The 14,882-nt window shown below is 32.6% G+C and overlaps 2 non-coding genes across 2 annotated transcripts; both read left to right on the forward strand.

The window, feature by feature from the left end:
• Positions 1-12,769: 12,769 nt before the first annotated feature.
• Trnap-ugg lies at positions 12,770-12,841 on the forward strand. The gene has a single exon. It is a non-coding gene; the product is annotated as a tRNA-Pro (tRNA).
• A 239-nt stretch (positions 12,842-13,080) lies between these two features.
• Positions 13,081-13,152, forward strand: Trnap-agg. The gene has a single exon. It is a non-coding gene; the product is annotated as a tRNA-Pro (tRNA).
• The last annotated feature ends 1,730 nt before the right edge of the window (positions 13,153-14,882 follow it).

Below are 14,882 nucleotides of genomic sequence, written 5' to 3' on the forward strand. Positions count from 1 at the left end.
TACAACCTCTATTGCCATTTTATTTATGTGCTTACTTTTAATGTAAATGTTACAAAAAAGACATAGTTTGTAAGAAAACTATTTCTAAGTTAAAAACACAAAAGTGTTTTGCGACTTCACACATTTTAGATTCGACTTTGTTTATACAAAATGGTGCATATTATTAAACAATGTAACAACTAAAACTACAACTAAACTACAACGTAATGACTAAAACTAACATTACTATATGAACAAAAATACATAAGGAACAACTATACTCGTAAACCTATTTCCCAATATAAGTCCCGTCAGATTATACTAAACAATGTAACTATATATACGGTTCAATAATATAATAATTTACATTATGTTTAAATAATTGAAAAGATCAAATTAAAAGTTAAAATAGAAACCAGATGACAGCGGTACGGTATTGCGGTTCATTGTTATGAATGTAACAAACGACGTCTAATTAATGTTTCCACTAAGTATCTTAATTAAGAGGTTTAAGTGTTCTGTCCCTTTTCCAAATATTTAATTTTAATAAGAGTTATGGACATCCATACTTTTACTTTATATTTTTATTCTATTGGGCAACAAAAACTTTATTTTTTTATTATAAAACCGTATTAACCTACTAAAAGTTCGAACATGTAAAGAAATATTGTAAACCATATTTTATATTTTCATTGCGATTAGGAAAACGTATTGAGAATTAACAGAAAAACATAAAGTTACTGTGTAATAAAACCATTTTTGGAACTGTAGTTTAAAAAAATACTATATATTTATTTTTAAATTCATTTATACGTAATTATTTCATTAGATAATTCTTCGTAACCTTACACTTTACCACGAATTATCATTTATATAATCTCAGCGAATAATTATTGCAAACTGCAAGGTTTATTGTAATTCTTCAATAAGCATCTAATGTTATTTACTAACCCATTATTGATCAACAAGCATGTATTCAAATATGAAATACAATCCGATCATAAAACGCTTATCGGCAAGATCAAGGCAATTCATTACAGTGAGTATGGCGTGTTTTGGCCCAGTTCGTAGCTTCGAAACGGCTGTATAAATCCCAATGTGATTGATTGCCTCGTGTTAAATTGTCCTCAGGCGATAACTTATTGCTGTGATTCCTCTGAACACAATAGGCATTATACGATCGTGTAAAATATACTTTACAATGGCGAAACCGCACGTCACTGCCTTTGTTGAACGATGAATAGGTTGAAATCTAGCTAGATTGACTATATGTAGACATACTAGAGTTTATATTGACGGTACACTGTTTATAAAAAATCGATTAACTAACCAACACTAAATATTTTAATTGTGAATTGCGAATTGTGAATATTGATAGTCCAAAAGTTGGTAGTTTAAAAAATTATATTGATGTTAACGTCAAGATATTTTACAATCAGTTTGAACTTATTTTTTTATTGATTAGGTTTATTAGTTAGTGTTATTTATTTCTAAGTCATTTATACACAATTGGTTGTAATAGAATTAGTGTATACCGTATTAACAAATACCTAGCGCGTTACCTTGCGTTGTGAGAAGCTCGTCATAACTGATTTCTGCCACTCCCTGAAACTTATTGGATTCCATATGATTTATGAAGATTTATGCAAATAGTAATTTGTTAACATCGGATCCTTTGTCATAAGCGTAAACGGTCTTACGTACGCGCGCTAGTGGTACAAGTGTGCTCGTCATTTATCACGTTATTATAAAACAGAAACTAAATATATACAATTAATAAAATTGGAGTAACATAGATGTAACATAGATAAAAATTATATTTCATGGTGTATTTGCGATGCTTTTTAAAAATTTTGTATGTGTGTCTATATGTTTGCAAGTTCGCGTTTGTTACGGGTATTCCCCGAAACGGCTGGACTGATTTTGACAGGGCTTAATTATGTCATATATCGGGTCATAGCACATTTTACCGATGAACGTACGAAAAGTTTATCATGTTAATAATTAATATAGTGCTGATAGAGTCCATAAAACTTGCGGTAATTAATAATGACTAGGTAAAAACCACCTTCTGCTCCTCTTTGTCAATGATTTATTTTATCAAAGTTTTGCCTTTTAAACAACAGCTGTATTCATGTGTTCTTTTTTTGTTTCGGGAAGAAATCTTAACAAAGGTACACTGCTTGTGAAGGGAAGCAGAATTAAGTGGGAATTCAAGAGCGACGAGTGGGAAATCAGGATCTCGGGGTAGGACACTTCTGTGCATCACTGTACTCAACTTACGCCAAATTGAGCATGCGATCTTTTTCCAGTGCTACGACAAAACCACCCTGATTTTTGAACATCCCAGCATCGAAAGTAAAATATGCAATGAAAATCGTTGTGAGACATCGTGAATAATATTAGGTCCTTACATATGAAATTGGCGTTTTTCGTACTGGCCACTTTAATCACGAATTTCTCCTCTTTGGTAAGGAATTCCAAATTCAAATTTGTACAGCTATAGACTCATGTATTTGTGGTTCGATGACCGTCATTCATTTGTTTTTTTTCTTCTGTTTTTTTCTGTTTGCGTCACTCATTTTACAAAATGGAAAACTTAAAATATCGCATTATTTACGAGTACGAGTTCCGCCGTGGCACTAGTGCTGCGGAAACGACTCGAAGGGTGAATGATGTGTATGGCGGTCGTGTTGCAAAAGAAAACACAGTTCGTTTTTGGTTCCAACGTTTTCGTTCTGGAAATTTCGATCTGCCGAAAAAGCCCCATGGACGGCCTGAGACTCAAGTTGATAATGAAGAGTTGAAGGCTATTGTGGAAGCGGATCCATCGCAAACCACGTCCGAGTTAGCTGCAGGCTGCGATGTTAGTGATAAAACTGTTTTAATTCACTTGAAGCAAATTGGGAAGATTAAAAAGCTTGAAAGGTGGGTACCTCACGAATTGACTGAAGCAAACCGGCAAACGCGCGTCGACTGTTGCGTTACATTACTAAACCGGCACAATAATGAAGGTATTTTAAACCGAATCATTACCTGTGATGAAAAATGGGTTCTTTACGATAATCGGAAGCGCTCAGCACAATGGTTGGATCCTGGCCAGCCAGCCAAATCCTGCCCCAAGCGAAAATTAACCCCAAAAAAGTTACTTGTAAGCGTTTGGTGGACTAGTGCCGGTATTGTTCATTACAGTTTTCTCAAATCTGGCCAGACTATTACGGCTGATGTCTATTGTCAGCAATTGCAAACCATGATGGAAAAGCTAGCGGCTAAACAACCTAGGCTGGTCAATCGCTCCACGCCACTGCTGCTTCACGACAACGCTAGACCACACACTGCGCAACAGACGGCTACTAAATTAGAAGAGCTTCAATTGGAAAGTCTAAGACATCCTCCGTACTCCCCGGACCTTGCTCCAACAGATTACCATTTTTTTCGAAATTTGAATAACTTCTTGCAAGGGAAAAAATTCAACTCCGATGGGGCAGTCCAAATCGCCTTCAAAGATTTTATTGATTTCCGTCCGACTGTTTTTTTTAGTAAAGGGATCAATGAACTACCTATGAGATGGCAAAAGTGCATAGAAAATAATGGTTCATACTTTGATTAATTAAATATATTATATTAAAAAATATTCGACTTTTTGTTCCTCCCATACAAAACACCAATTTCATATGTAAGGACCTAATATTAAACTTCTTATAAGGTGATTTTTGAAAGTATCGTGTGTTGATAGTCTTATCAGACTCAGAGCAAACGACACGGAACGTTAACCCCGTATACGGACCGAGTATAACAAATGAACATGTGCGATAACAATGATTTCAAAAGATTTTTTACGTAAATTTGTAACAGAAATAACAACGTCCACATTAATTTTACTCATTATTATATTAATAGCGATCTTGACATAAACTTTGTAATAAAAAGTTCCTATTTATTATTTTTATGGTTTTAATACAATATTCATCAAAATAAATTTTAATTTTTAAATCAAAATTTTAATATATAAATTCACTGAAAATCCAGACTTTTTAGTCTGGATTTTCAAAATTTCAAAGTAAAAAAAAAACCGAGATGAATGGGAACCAATTAAACAGAATTAGCTCCAAAGCCGGTAAAAACTCATAAGAGCGCATTGACCCCGACCATAAGCTTAAAATGATAAAAAACGTTATGCTGCAATAAAGTTTTTTATGTCTTTTTTCACCCACCTTTTAAAAAATAGTTTATAGTTAAATAATGCAATTTACTGTGTTAATGTTTTCTATGATCGAAAACTTATTGTTATTTTTCAAAATAATTAATTTGATAAGAATATAAAGAAAAAGATGACATAAATCACCTTGGATCATATTCGTAACTTTGAAAAACGACCAAAAATTATTAATTTTTTTGGTCGCTTTTCAAATATTCTTTCTTATTTTTCCTAAAAATTTCTTACACATTACACCAAGCACTATCGAATAACAGTATTCACAAGCTTCCTTTTAAAATAAAATAATTTAAATATCATCATTGAAATAAAAAATAATGTAACATAAACGTTAAAAAAACAGGCAAAAGTTCATACAGCGTAAACGAGGCTCAAGAGAGGCAGCGCTGAAGCCCTGGCTTTGCTTTAACACGACATAAATTGACCACAGTAAGTGTTCTTTTCCCTACTAATGATCCTCTTTAAGCGACCCACAAGTTAAATAAATTGAAATGAGAATCCAAGCTTTCGCAAATAGGTCAAAATTTTTATTTACTAATAAAGTAAATGTTAATTCATATTTAAATTGTAAAACTAAATTTTGAAACTCGAAATAGGTTAACGTAAAGCGTCCTCTGTTTTTAGCAATATTTGGCAACTATTCATTCTTATACTGTAGAGTGTAGATATAAACTATCTATATATATAAAAGAAAGTCGTGTTAGTTACACTATTTATAACTCAAGAACGGCTGAATCGATTTGACTGAAAATTGGTGGGCAGGTAGCTTAGAACCAGGAAACGGACATAAGATAATTTTTACCCCGTTTTCTGTTTTTCATTCCGCGCGGACGGAGTCGCGGGTAAAAGCTAGTCTATATAATAAAAGAAAGTTGTGTTAGTTACACCATTTATAACTCAAGAACGGCTGAATCGATTTGACTGAAAATTGGTGGGCAGGTAGCTTAGAACCAGGAATAGGACATAGGATAATTTTTACCCCGTTTTCTTTTCTTTTTTTTTTTATTCCGCGCGGACGGAGTCGCGGGTAAAAGCTAGTTTTTTGTAATATAGGACTGCAAGTTCATTATAAAAAATATATATTTGTTGGAATTACCAACATTATTATTGTACTAAACACGGCAATGTTTTTATGCTGGCAACTTTCTAGTCGTTTCCTGTATTCTCTCTCTTTATGTTACCGCAAATAAATGAGTGTGCACGTCAATTATACCGAAGCCTTTAATTACCAGCCAAACCACAAAATACAATCCACTACCACAAGTTTTGAGACAATATTCTTCTAAACTAATTCTTAACTTACTGTGCAATGTAAGCGAAGGCTTTTGATAATCAAGAATTGATGAAAATTTACAAATTAAAACACAAATGAATAATTTAAATACAATTGTAAACCGTTAATACTAAATAGCACAATGAAACCACAAACAAAACTACAAAGCAATTATTTTAAAAACAATCCCCATTGGCAAGTGCGTACACATTCACGTGACGTAGCTACAAAAACGTTTTACTCGTATATACGTGATGGCAATAAATTGCATTCAGATTGCGTGATTCGCGCGGGGATCGCAAATAACCAAAATAATATACGAGTAACCATTACAACGTCAGATAAATTTAACGACATACTGTATTTATTATACACTTTAATTTACTCACACTAACAATTTCTAGTATTAGCTTATATTAATAATATTCGAAGACCACATCGAAAGGCTACTTGTACTCCTAATTCGAAGACTCTAGTAATCTGGACTTGTTCATCGGCTGATCCTTACTCACGTTACTTCTGTTTAGAAGGGGGCACGGAAAATTTGGTGTAAAGTATTAGTAACGTGATGGACAAAATTTGTATTAGAATTTGTGCAGCATAGGGGCATTTAATTTTTTTATCGATAACGTTACAAATACGTTCTCGCAATAGTCATGCAAATATTCGTGATAGACCCTCAGTTGTTCTACAATATTTTAGTCCTATCAAGCAATTATCGCCTATTTCTAACTTGATTAAATATTTTTTTATGAAGTAATAATTTAATTATTTCCTTAACTCCTATGAAACTTCAGGGGGTATTTCTGAATTAATACAAAAATTGTGTTTTGTATTATGATTAAGTAGGTATGTATTCCATTTGCTTCAGACTCTGAAATAATAACTTCTATACAAAGGAATATGTTTACAATTATTAAAAATTAATTCTATATAATGCTCCAATAAATCTCAACCGTATAGTATTTCATTATTTTCATAATTGGTTTTGGAGCTCTCTTTCAAGTACGTTTATAATTTTTTCCGTTATTAAATAACTCGAAGCAGCGTTACTCAATGTCGGATGAAAATATTATATTATGGAAATGTAAAGTAAAATAAGTGCTCTGCCTCGTTTGATGAGATTCAAGTAGCGTAGATTTTTATCTCGCTAGATGATAATATACTCATATATATTTATTTCAAATTCGTACATATACATAAAATTTTGAGAATCATTTTTAGAATCTTTTCTTGTTTGAAGTTTGACCACATCGCCCCATAATCCGTACAATGATTAAAATACGTATTATCTTCTGGATTACTTTAAACCAGTGTTTCCCAATGTTTTGGATCCATGTCCCATTTTTCAAGATGAACATGACTATTGCCCCTTTATAAATTTTGTTTAGAAATAAATTTCTCTCGAGGCCTAAATTTACAATGTTAGAGAAATAATTAAATACTACTTTTGGCTGACTAGATCAATTTCATATAAAATTTTTAAACATGAAAACACATATAAATGCAACGGATTTTTGTCTCTAAAACGTTTTTATGTACTTTTTAGCACTGGCTATCATTGTAAGGATGTAGTCTTAAGTTTTTAAATCTCCGAATTGCCCCCCTCTAAATCCAAATGACTCCCAGGTGGGGCGTACGCCCCACCTTGGGAAACACTGCTTAAACCAAATATCGGGAAACTGGTTTCAAGTTAGTGCTATAAAACTAAAATGTAATTATCTAAGAAAACATTAAAACATGCCGCTCCTAGAAAAGCTGATTAATGTTAAACAAGCTTGTAAATACATTGCGTTTATCTGAAATCAGGGTGAATTATTATAGGCGTGCTGTGAGGGTTATTGCTCTTAGTCACGCAAAGAGTGTGCTCTTTAAATAAAAACTGATGAACCATGTGAACACACTATCTTACTGCCACGCACCCAAGTTAAAAACTCTTACGAGAGCCATAAAAATCATAATCTAAATTCCTTAATCCGTTGTCCCGACTTGCGTCCTCATTTCCAAAAAAATGCTTTTTTCTCTGATATTTTCGCGTAATGCATATTATTTAGCGTACAATTTAATTAAGTAAAATAACAAGTTCGTTTGCAAGCAAGTAAACTAAAATTAAATTTAAATAAAGGAGAAGAAGAAACACTTTATCTGGATCAAAATATTATCTCTACGTTATACATTATAATATGTAAATGGCTAAGTGTAATTTTTTTTTTTAATGCGTATTCGCCTGTAGCTGATAAGATAAACGTCATACCCTATTTTCATACATTTTCGTGAACATTTTGTGCAATCTGTGCGACGATTCATTTGAGTACTTGTCATTAAAACTCCTTTGAAAAAGTAGCGCTCACATCTTGTCAGAGTTTTAAAACTTTCTCCTTGCATTAAGCCACCACATATAAGCGTATAACGATGAAACTTTCGTACTTTAAGCTTTTAAGGATTACAATTCTATTTCTGGTTTAAGATTTTTATTATTTCTACAGAATAATTTTATCATTTAGTCAGACATATTTATTATCATGAAAATTTCTAACAAAATAAAAATTTCCTCACGGATCTTTATCTTTAAGCAAATCAAGACAAAGGAGATACCTTACTAGATTTGCAATCATATTGATTGGCAACATTGAAAACACGAGTAGCATAGGAATAATCTGTCGTAGAGTCAAGATAACCGAACGACAAAGCTAATTGAGTTCGGTACGCCGACGCCGTGCTCCGAGCATGATATCGCCACGAGAAAATTCCAATATTGCCAAGATAGCTGCGTGCCTACGAAATTGAATCATTTTTACCCTTTGCATTAATACAAAACTACGATATTACTATATATGCACTGTTCTATGATATGTAACATCTAATATTATATATAAAATTCTCGTTTCACAGTTTTCGTTGCCATACTCCTCCGAAACGGCTTGACCGATTCTCATGAAATTTTGTGAGCATATTCAGTAGGTCTGAGAATCGGCCAACATCTATTTTTCATAATCCCCCCCCCCATTTTTTTTTTAACTGCGCGCGGACGGAGTCGCGGTCGACAGCTAGTAGACTATAAGAATGCAGTATTTGTTAAGTTCTTATTCGTTTTTTATTAACTAAATGCATCTGTATTATTTTTTGCTGACGCGCTTGACGGCAACTGAAAATTTAAAACGTAAATTCATGTCACAACTGAGCGGGAAAATGAAATGAGATAGCTGGCGGGTTAGCGGGGGGGATGCGAGGCGTCAACTCAATTATGGGACAAATTAAGCACTAAGCTGTCGCGGTGGCGAAACTAAATCAGGGCGCCTGCGAATTACGTTTGTGTTATGTTGCGTTATTACTACGTTTCTTTTAGTTACGTAACAATAGTTTTCTCAAGATTCTTTTGTTTTAACAAGTAAGTTCATCATCATCAACTCGTCCACGTCCACGTCCAGGGATGACAAGAAAGTTACTTATTCTTTATGCCCGACAATTAAATTAATTCGCACCAGTTTTGAAATATACAACTCGGTAAAAGTTATATCAAAAAGAGAAGTATTTTATCCACTTAACAAAAACCAATTGTAGGACTAACTCATCGATCAACTTTACTAAAAAATGTGTGACAGCTGTGTAAAAATAAATTTGTATTCACAATACAGTCAATTAAAGTATATTGGACGAGATTTTGTAATTTAGAATTAGTTTGAAACTCGCTGCCTATCGTATCGTTATAAATAATGTATCTGTCGTTTATTTAACAGCAGTAATATAGATGGGTAAGCAATCACCTGCGATCTCAGTAACAAGGCATTAGTTATTCCGGCAGCTGCGCCGCCCTGGATCACGAGTCGGCCCTCCGATTTATTGCCCCTTCTCACCTACTAGCGTTTTTATTGCCATATTATCCGAATTATTGATGATATAACCAATCAAACCTAGACTTAATATATTTTTAATCTATATATATAAAAGAAAGTTGTGTTAGTTACGCCATTTATAACTCAAGAACGGCTGAATCGATTTGACTGAAAATTGGTGGGCAGGTAGCTTAGAACCAGGAATAGGACATAGGATAATTTTTACCCGGTTTTCTATTTTTTTTCCGCGCGGACGGAGTCGCGGGTAAAAGCTAGTATGTAATATTTTTAGATAGCTCTACGATCTAAGAAACAAATATATCATATTAAATTTGGCATCAATTCCATCTTTGTGGGTGTATAGTTTATGCTTAACTTGGCTAAAGTTTTACTTTGGTAAAAATTGACTTTTTTAATTTTAAAAATACACCATCAAAACAAATGCAAAAGATCGTATCTCGACTGTAAATTACTAGCTTTTTCCGGCGACTTCGTGCGCGGGGAATTAAAAAAATAACAACTAAACAAGTAGCCTATGTGTTCTTTCAGGATATGTTCTACATCTGTGGCAAATATCGAAATTCGTTAAACCGTATTAGAGATACTCAGTGAAAAACATCCAAACTATCGCATTTCTAATATTTGTGTGATTACAGAATTTTCGATGGTGAAGATCAATGATCTTGTTTGACATATGTTGAATGGATTGGTTAAGTCAAGAAAGTAACATGCAACCCAATGCACCCGCTACTTAAATTCGATTCTGGCCCAAGGATTCGCTCAAATTGAAAACCGCTTTTGACAGATGAAATATTGGAAAACTTTAAAAAGAAATATTTTATACGAACCTTCAGTCATTTCTTTGCGAAGATATCGTGTACGAAACGAAATCACAGTTGTTGCAGCTGCGTAATCTGAAAAATTAATTGTAAACATAAGTAAAGCTTACAAAAGAAAAATACATGTCGTTCATTTTAACACAAAGCAATCTCAGCTCAGACCCAGGTGTCAGTACCAATGAATTTATTTAAATTCTTTTCATCTTCTTCCGTTGAAGTAAATGCTACTAATGTAATAACATGGCCTCATCAAAATATTTTAATGTAATTTAAAATCTCTTTCATATTAAAATGTTAATAGGTAATTGATATTCTGACTTTCTCATACTTTAGTTGATATTATAATTTAATTATTAATATTTCCAATATTTTGTATATTAAAAATTAAAATCCCAATCCTCAGAGAACATTTCTGTTGCATTTTATTTTTAATTGCTTTAAGAGAAATAAACAACTTAGAAATTAATAAGAAAACGTGACTAAAGCTACAACTTCTATTTTAAAAGTAAAGAAGTTAGCAAAATGCTTTTGCTGTTTCTTGAATTATTTTGAGTATTTCCGCTTACGTTAACAAATGTGTTAGTTTGTTGTGCAAACTAACACAATACATCCATTGTTGTTCGTACAAAAGAAGCCAACAAGTTTATTTTGACAAACATTTCTATATTTATTTATTTGAAACTGCTTTGTTGCTCAGAAACTACCACAATATAAGGAAAACTTTTACAAAGCTATCTTAATTTGAATATGTTTGAAAAAAAAATAGAATTTTTAATTGTAAACTTAAAATTTTATACGAAGTCATGTTTGTGTTAACGTTAAACTAATTTAATGAAGAGACGTTAAAATCAAATGGTAAATGGGTCGCGCCAGTAATTGCTGCATAAATTGCAACACCGAGGTTTTTAAAATTAATTTGACCCTCTTAAAAAAGCAAAGCAGCGATTATATTTACTCTCCGGGCTTGTGCCTTTGGAGATGGGAATTTATTACATTTTTAATTTAAAGCATAACGACGTTTTAAATTGTAAAAACAACAGTCGAAATTGCATTGTAGAATGTTTACTGAAAACAATAAAACGCATCTTAGATTAGATCTTGTAAAACTGATCAACTAGACCTGTATGTAGTCAAGAAAAGAGAACTCATTTCAAGGCAATTACGAAATGTTATATGAACAAAAAATATCTTCAACTAATTTCGACAATTTCACGTTCATAATTCGATAAAGATACAAAACTTAGAGGGAAATGTTATTTTCCTTACTGCTTACTAAATTAGATTGGATCCCAAAATCGACGGCAATATGTACTTAGGTGATAACGAGATTACACTTGATGCGAGCACGAGGTCGCGAGCCGAGGCAAGGAGAATTTCCTTGAAGAAGAAAATCTCATAACTATTTAGTAAATAACGTTAGAAAATTGTTCTGTGTAACATTGAAATTCTTGTGTTTCCTTTTTCTTTCAAATTAAAGTAGGGACTTCATCTTTATCAGTTTTTATAACAGCATAATGTGAATCGAATAGATCTAATAATAATTTAGTGTTTCAAAAATATAATTACAGAAATAACTATTTTTTTAATTTTGGAGGCTAAAACATATAAGTAAGTCATAAGTCAACTGTATCATCTTAGAAATTTGCCTTTTGTATTATTTTGTATCGAGTCGTTCGCAACAGTTTTACGAGCGGAACCTATTCGATATCAAATATTTATATAACATATTCTGAACGCGTTCGCTCGTAAAAATGTTCAACCTGCTAATAAAGGCGCCACACAAGTATCGCGCGATATTTTTACTTTATCAATAAATAACTAGTATACAATAAGACGGAATACTTGTGACTCGTGGCCGGCGTGACTAGTCAATTTAAATATTGCAAAAGCTTGACCAGTTTCGCGATTATCCTTTCATCTATATTTATTCCCTAAGATTTTTATCTATATCCTTAGAATTGCTATGAAATGTTAATGCCAAAAAAAGAACAGTAGAACTATGAAAATAAATCAATCAAATTAGAAGAAAGTTCATAATTTCTTATAGAATCAGGTGACAAACCAACAAACAACAAACAGGCTTTCTTAATTCGCCAAAATAGCGAAACGGCCGCTCCTTGTAGACAACCCCATTTAATAGGCACGGGATTGGGCGCGCTTGTCTTCGGTGTAGTCGTGGTATTTCACCGATCGAGTCGGCGAGGTCGTCCAATAGATTTTGTTGTTGCGACCTCTGCTACTGTTTAAACTTAAAGATATAAAATAAATAGCAGCACCTTTGATGGCAAGACAATTTCTGCCAGATATAGCACAGGTCATTCACAACACCTAATATTCTTACATCCCCGAGCCATAAATTCATGTATTTTCAAAATTATTAAAATATAAATTTCTCAATGGAGTGAAGCCATTTTCTATACATAATACAATAATATCAATAAAAAATAAAACACCGACTTAACTTACTGAAATAAAAGTCACATATGAACGCGTTTGTAAAATTAACGTGTTTATTGTAGTAAGTCAAATGTGGAATGATCAAATACCGGTTAGTTGATGACGTAGCAAATAGATTGGTTATCTAATACAGTTCATATACAAGTATATTTTTTTAAGAATTATCGTAAGCGGCTCGTTGGTCTAGGGGTATGATTCTCGCTTTGGGTGCGAGAGGTCCCGGGTTCAAATCCCGGACGAGCCCAACTTTTTTTCTTTTTAAAAATCAAAATAAAATATCCATACAAAAACCATATGAAAACGTATGTATGAACAACTGATCAAATTGTCTATTTAAAAAAAAACATAATTACCTAGACGGCCTTACAGTATCGTCGATTGTGTCGGTTTTCTTCTTTAAAAAAAAAAAACTTGAACTTAAACTTTCACTACTAGGTACAAAGTAATAAGAATTGACCAACATTTTAAACTTATTTGTCAGCCGGCTCGTTGGTCTAGGGGTATGATTTTCGCTTAGGGTGCGAGAGGTCCCGGGTTCAAATCCCGGACGAGCCCAATTTTTTACTTCTGCAAAATAAAATTCATTAAAATACCTTAATTTTGTTCTGAATACATTTTCATGTGCTACAGCATAAGGAGAAAAAAATACAACATTTTTATATATTAAGTACATTATTATAAATTTTAAATCGTGCATGATAACATATAACAGAAAATATATACTACGTATCGTATCAGGAAGTCAGTCATGATTAACAACAACTAGGCCCTCTCTGACAATAAACCTTTCGACAAGAAAGTGGGAACCTAGTCTCCTAGACTCTCGTAACCCTAGAGTTACTAATAATATATCTAACCTTTATATTAGGATACAGCCTTGTGTTAATGCAACACGGGTGTTGAGCAAAGCCACGATAAACTGTACCCGATGTTTATAATTTGTCTCAAATATTCCTCATTACATATTCAAAGCACGTATTCCGTTAACTCTTCGACTAAATATGTTCGTTTTCGCTCGGGTACATAACCCCTAATTATAGAAACTGTTTTTGCCTGAAGAAAACATAACAATGTTTTTTTTATTATTAGACCAAAAATTAAAATGTGTATATTTTATAGTCGTTCCACTACTAATAGATTTTATAATCTTATTAATATTATAAATGCGAGTGCTTAGATGGATAGGTGGATGTATGTTTATTTGAAGATATCTCTGGAACGGCACAACGGATCTTGATGAAATTTGGCACATATGTAGAACATAGTTTGGAAGAACTCATAGGCTACTTTTGTTAAGTTATTTTTTTTTAATTCCGCGACATAGTCGCCGGCGACAGTTAGTTCCTTATAAATAAAACAAGATTGATCGAAGAATAAGATTTAAAAATAATGTATAGAGTTAATGATAAAATCTTAAAGCTATTTCTTCAGCTGGACGCGACAGTTTTGTTTTTAAAAAATTTAAAAATGTTTTTCTTTTGAAAATTGTTTTCTAAATAAAACATTAAAAGTAAATTAAAGTTTTTAATAAGTACGTGTTTACGTCGAGCCCCGCGGGTGGCGAAGTTGCGATTTACTTGGCGCTGAAGGCTTGTAAGGCCGCTAATTGCGAGCGCGCTGTTTAATTTTAGTTGCACCTCAAACTAAAATTAAAAACTTTTACATGTTAATTTTCTACAACAAAAACCGAAAAGATAAATATTTTAAATCATAAATTTAATTTTACAATGTACAGAATTACAAAGCCTATTGAAATTTACAATTATTACGACTTCTTTAAGCATACCATTGATTGGTACAGATTGGTTATAACAATATTATAATATTTACAACCACACGTTTATACACTTGTAAAATCCAGCGCTTTGATTCAAAATAGGGATTTAAATATTATAACTTATATGGTTTCAGTATTCAAGTTTTTATCGTTTTTTTTATCATAGTAATCTGTTTTATCTTTCTCAATTTGTTAACACAGCGATCGTGCATTTTAGTTGGAGTTTGCATGGCGATTTATTTACAGTACTTGACCCCACAGTGTAATATTAACAATTAACTCATGAGCCCTTTATTCTTTCCATTTTCCGTATTCAAGGCACGTAATTACTTAACTCTGAGCACGATCTTTAACTCGTAGCTTCGCGAACGTGCTAGTGTAGAATGTAGATTAAGTAAATATTAATTTATATTTCGTAGTATACTGGAGTATGTTTCAGTTACTAAGTATGCCACGCTATTGTTATGATTCATATGACCATTGCTTCTAACTTAAAATTTAATTCAAC

The sequence above is a fragment of the Papilio machaon genome, chromosome 1 (genome assembly GCF_912999745.1).
Source record: "Papilio machaon chromosome 1, ilPapMach1.1, whole genome shotgun sequence".
In the NCBI taxonomy this organism is placed as follows: Eukaryota; Metazoa; Arthropoda; class Insecta; order Lepidoptera; family Papilionidae; genus Papilio; species Papilio machaon.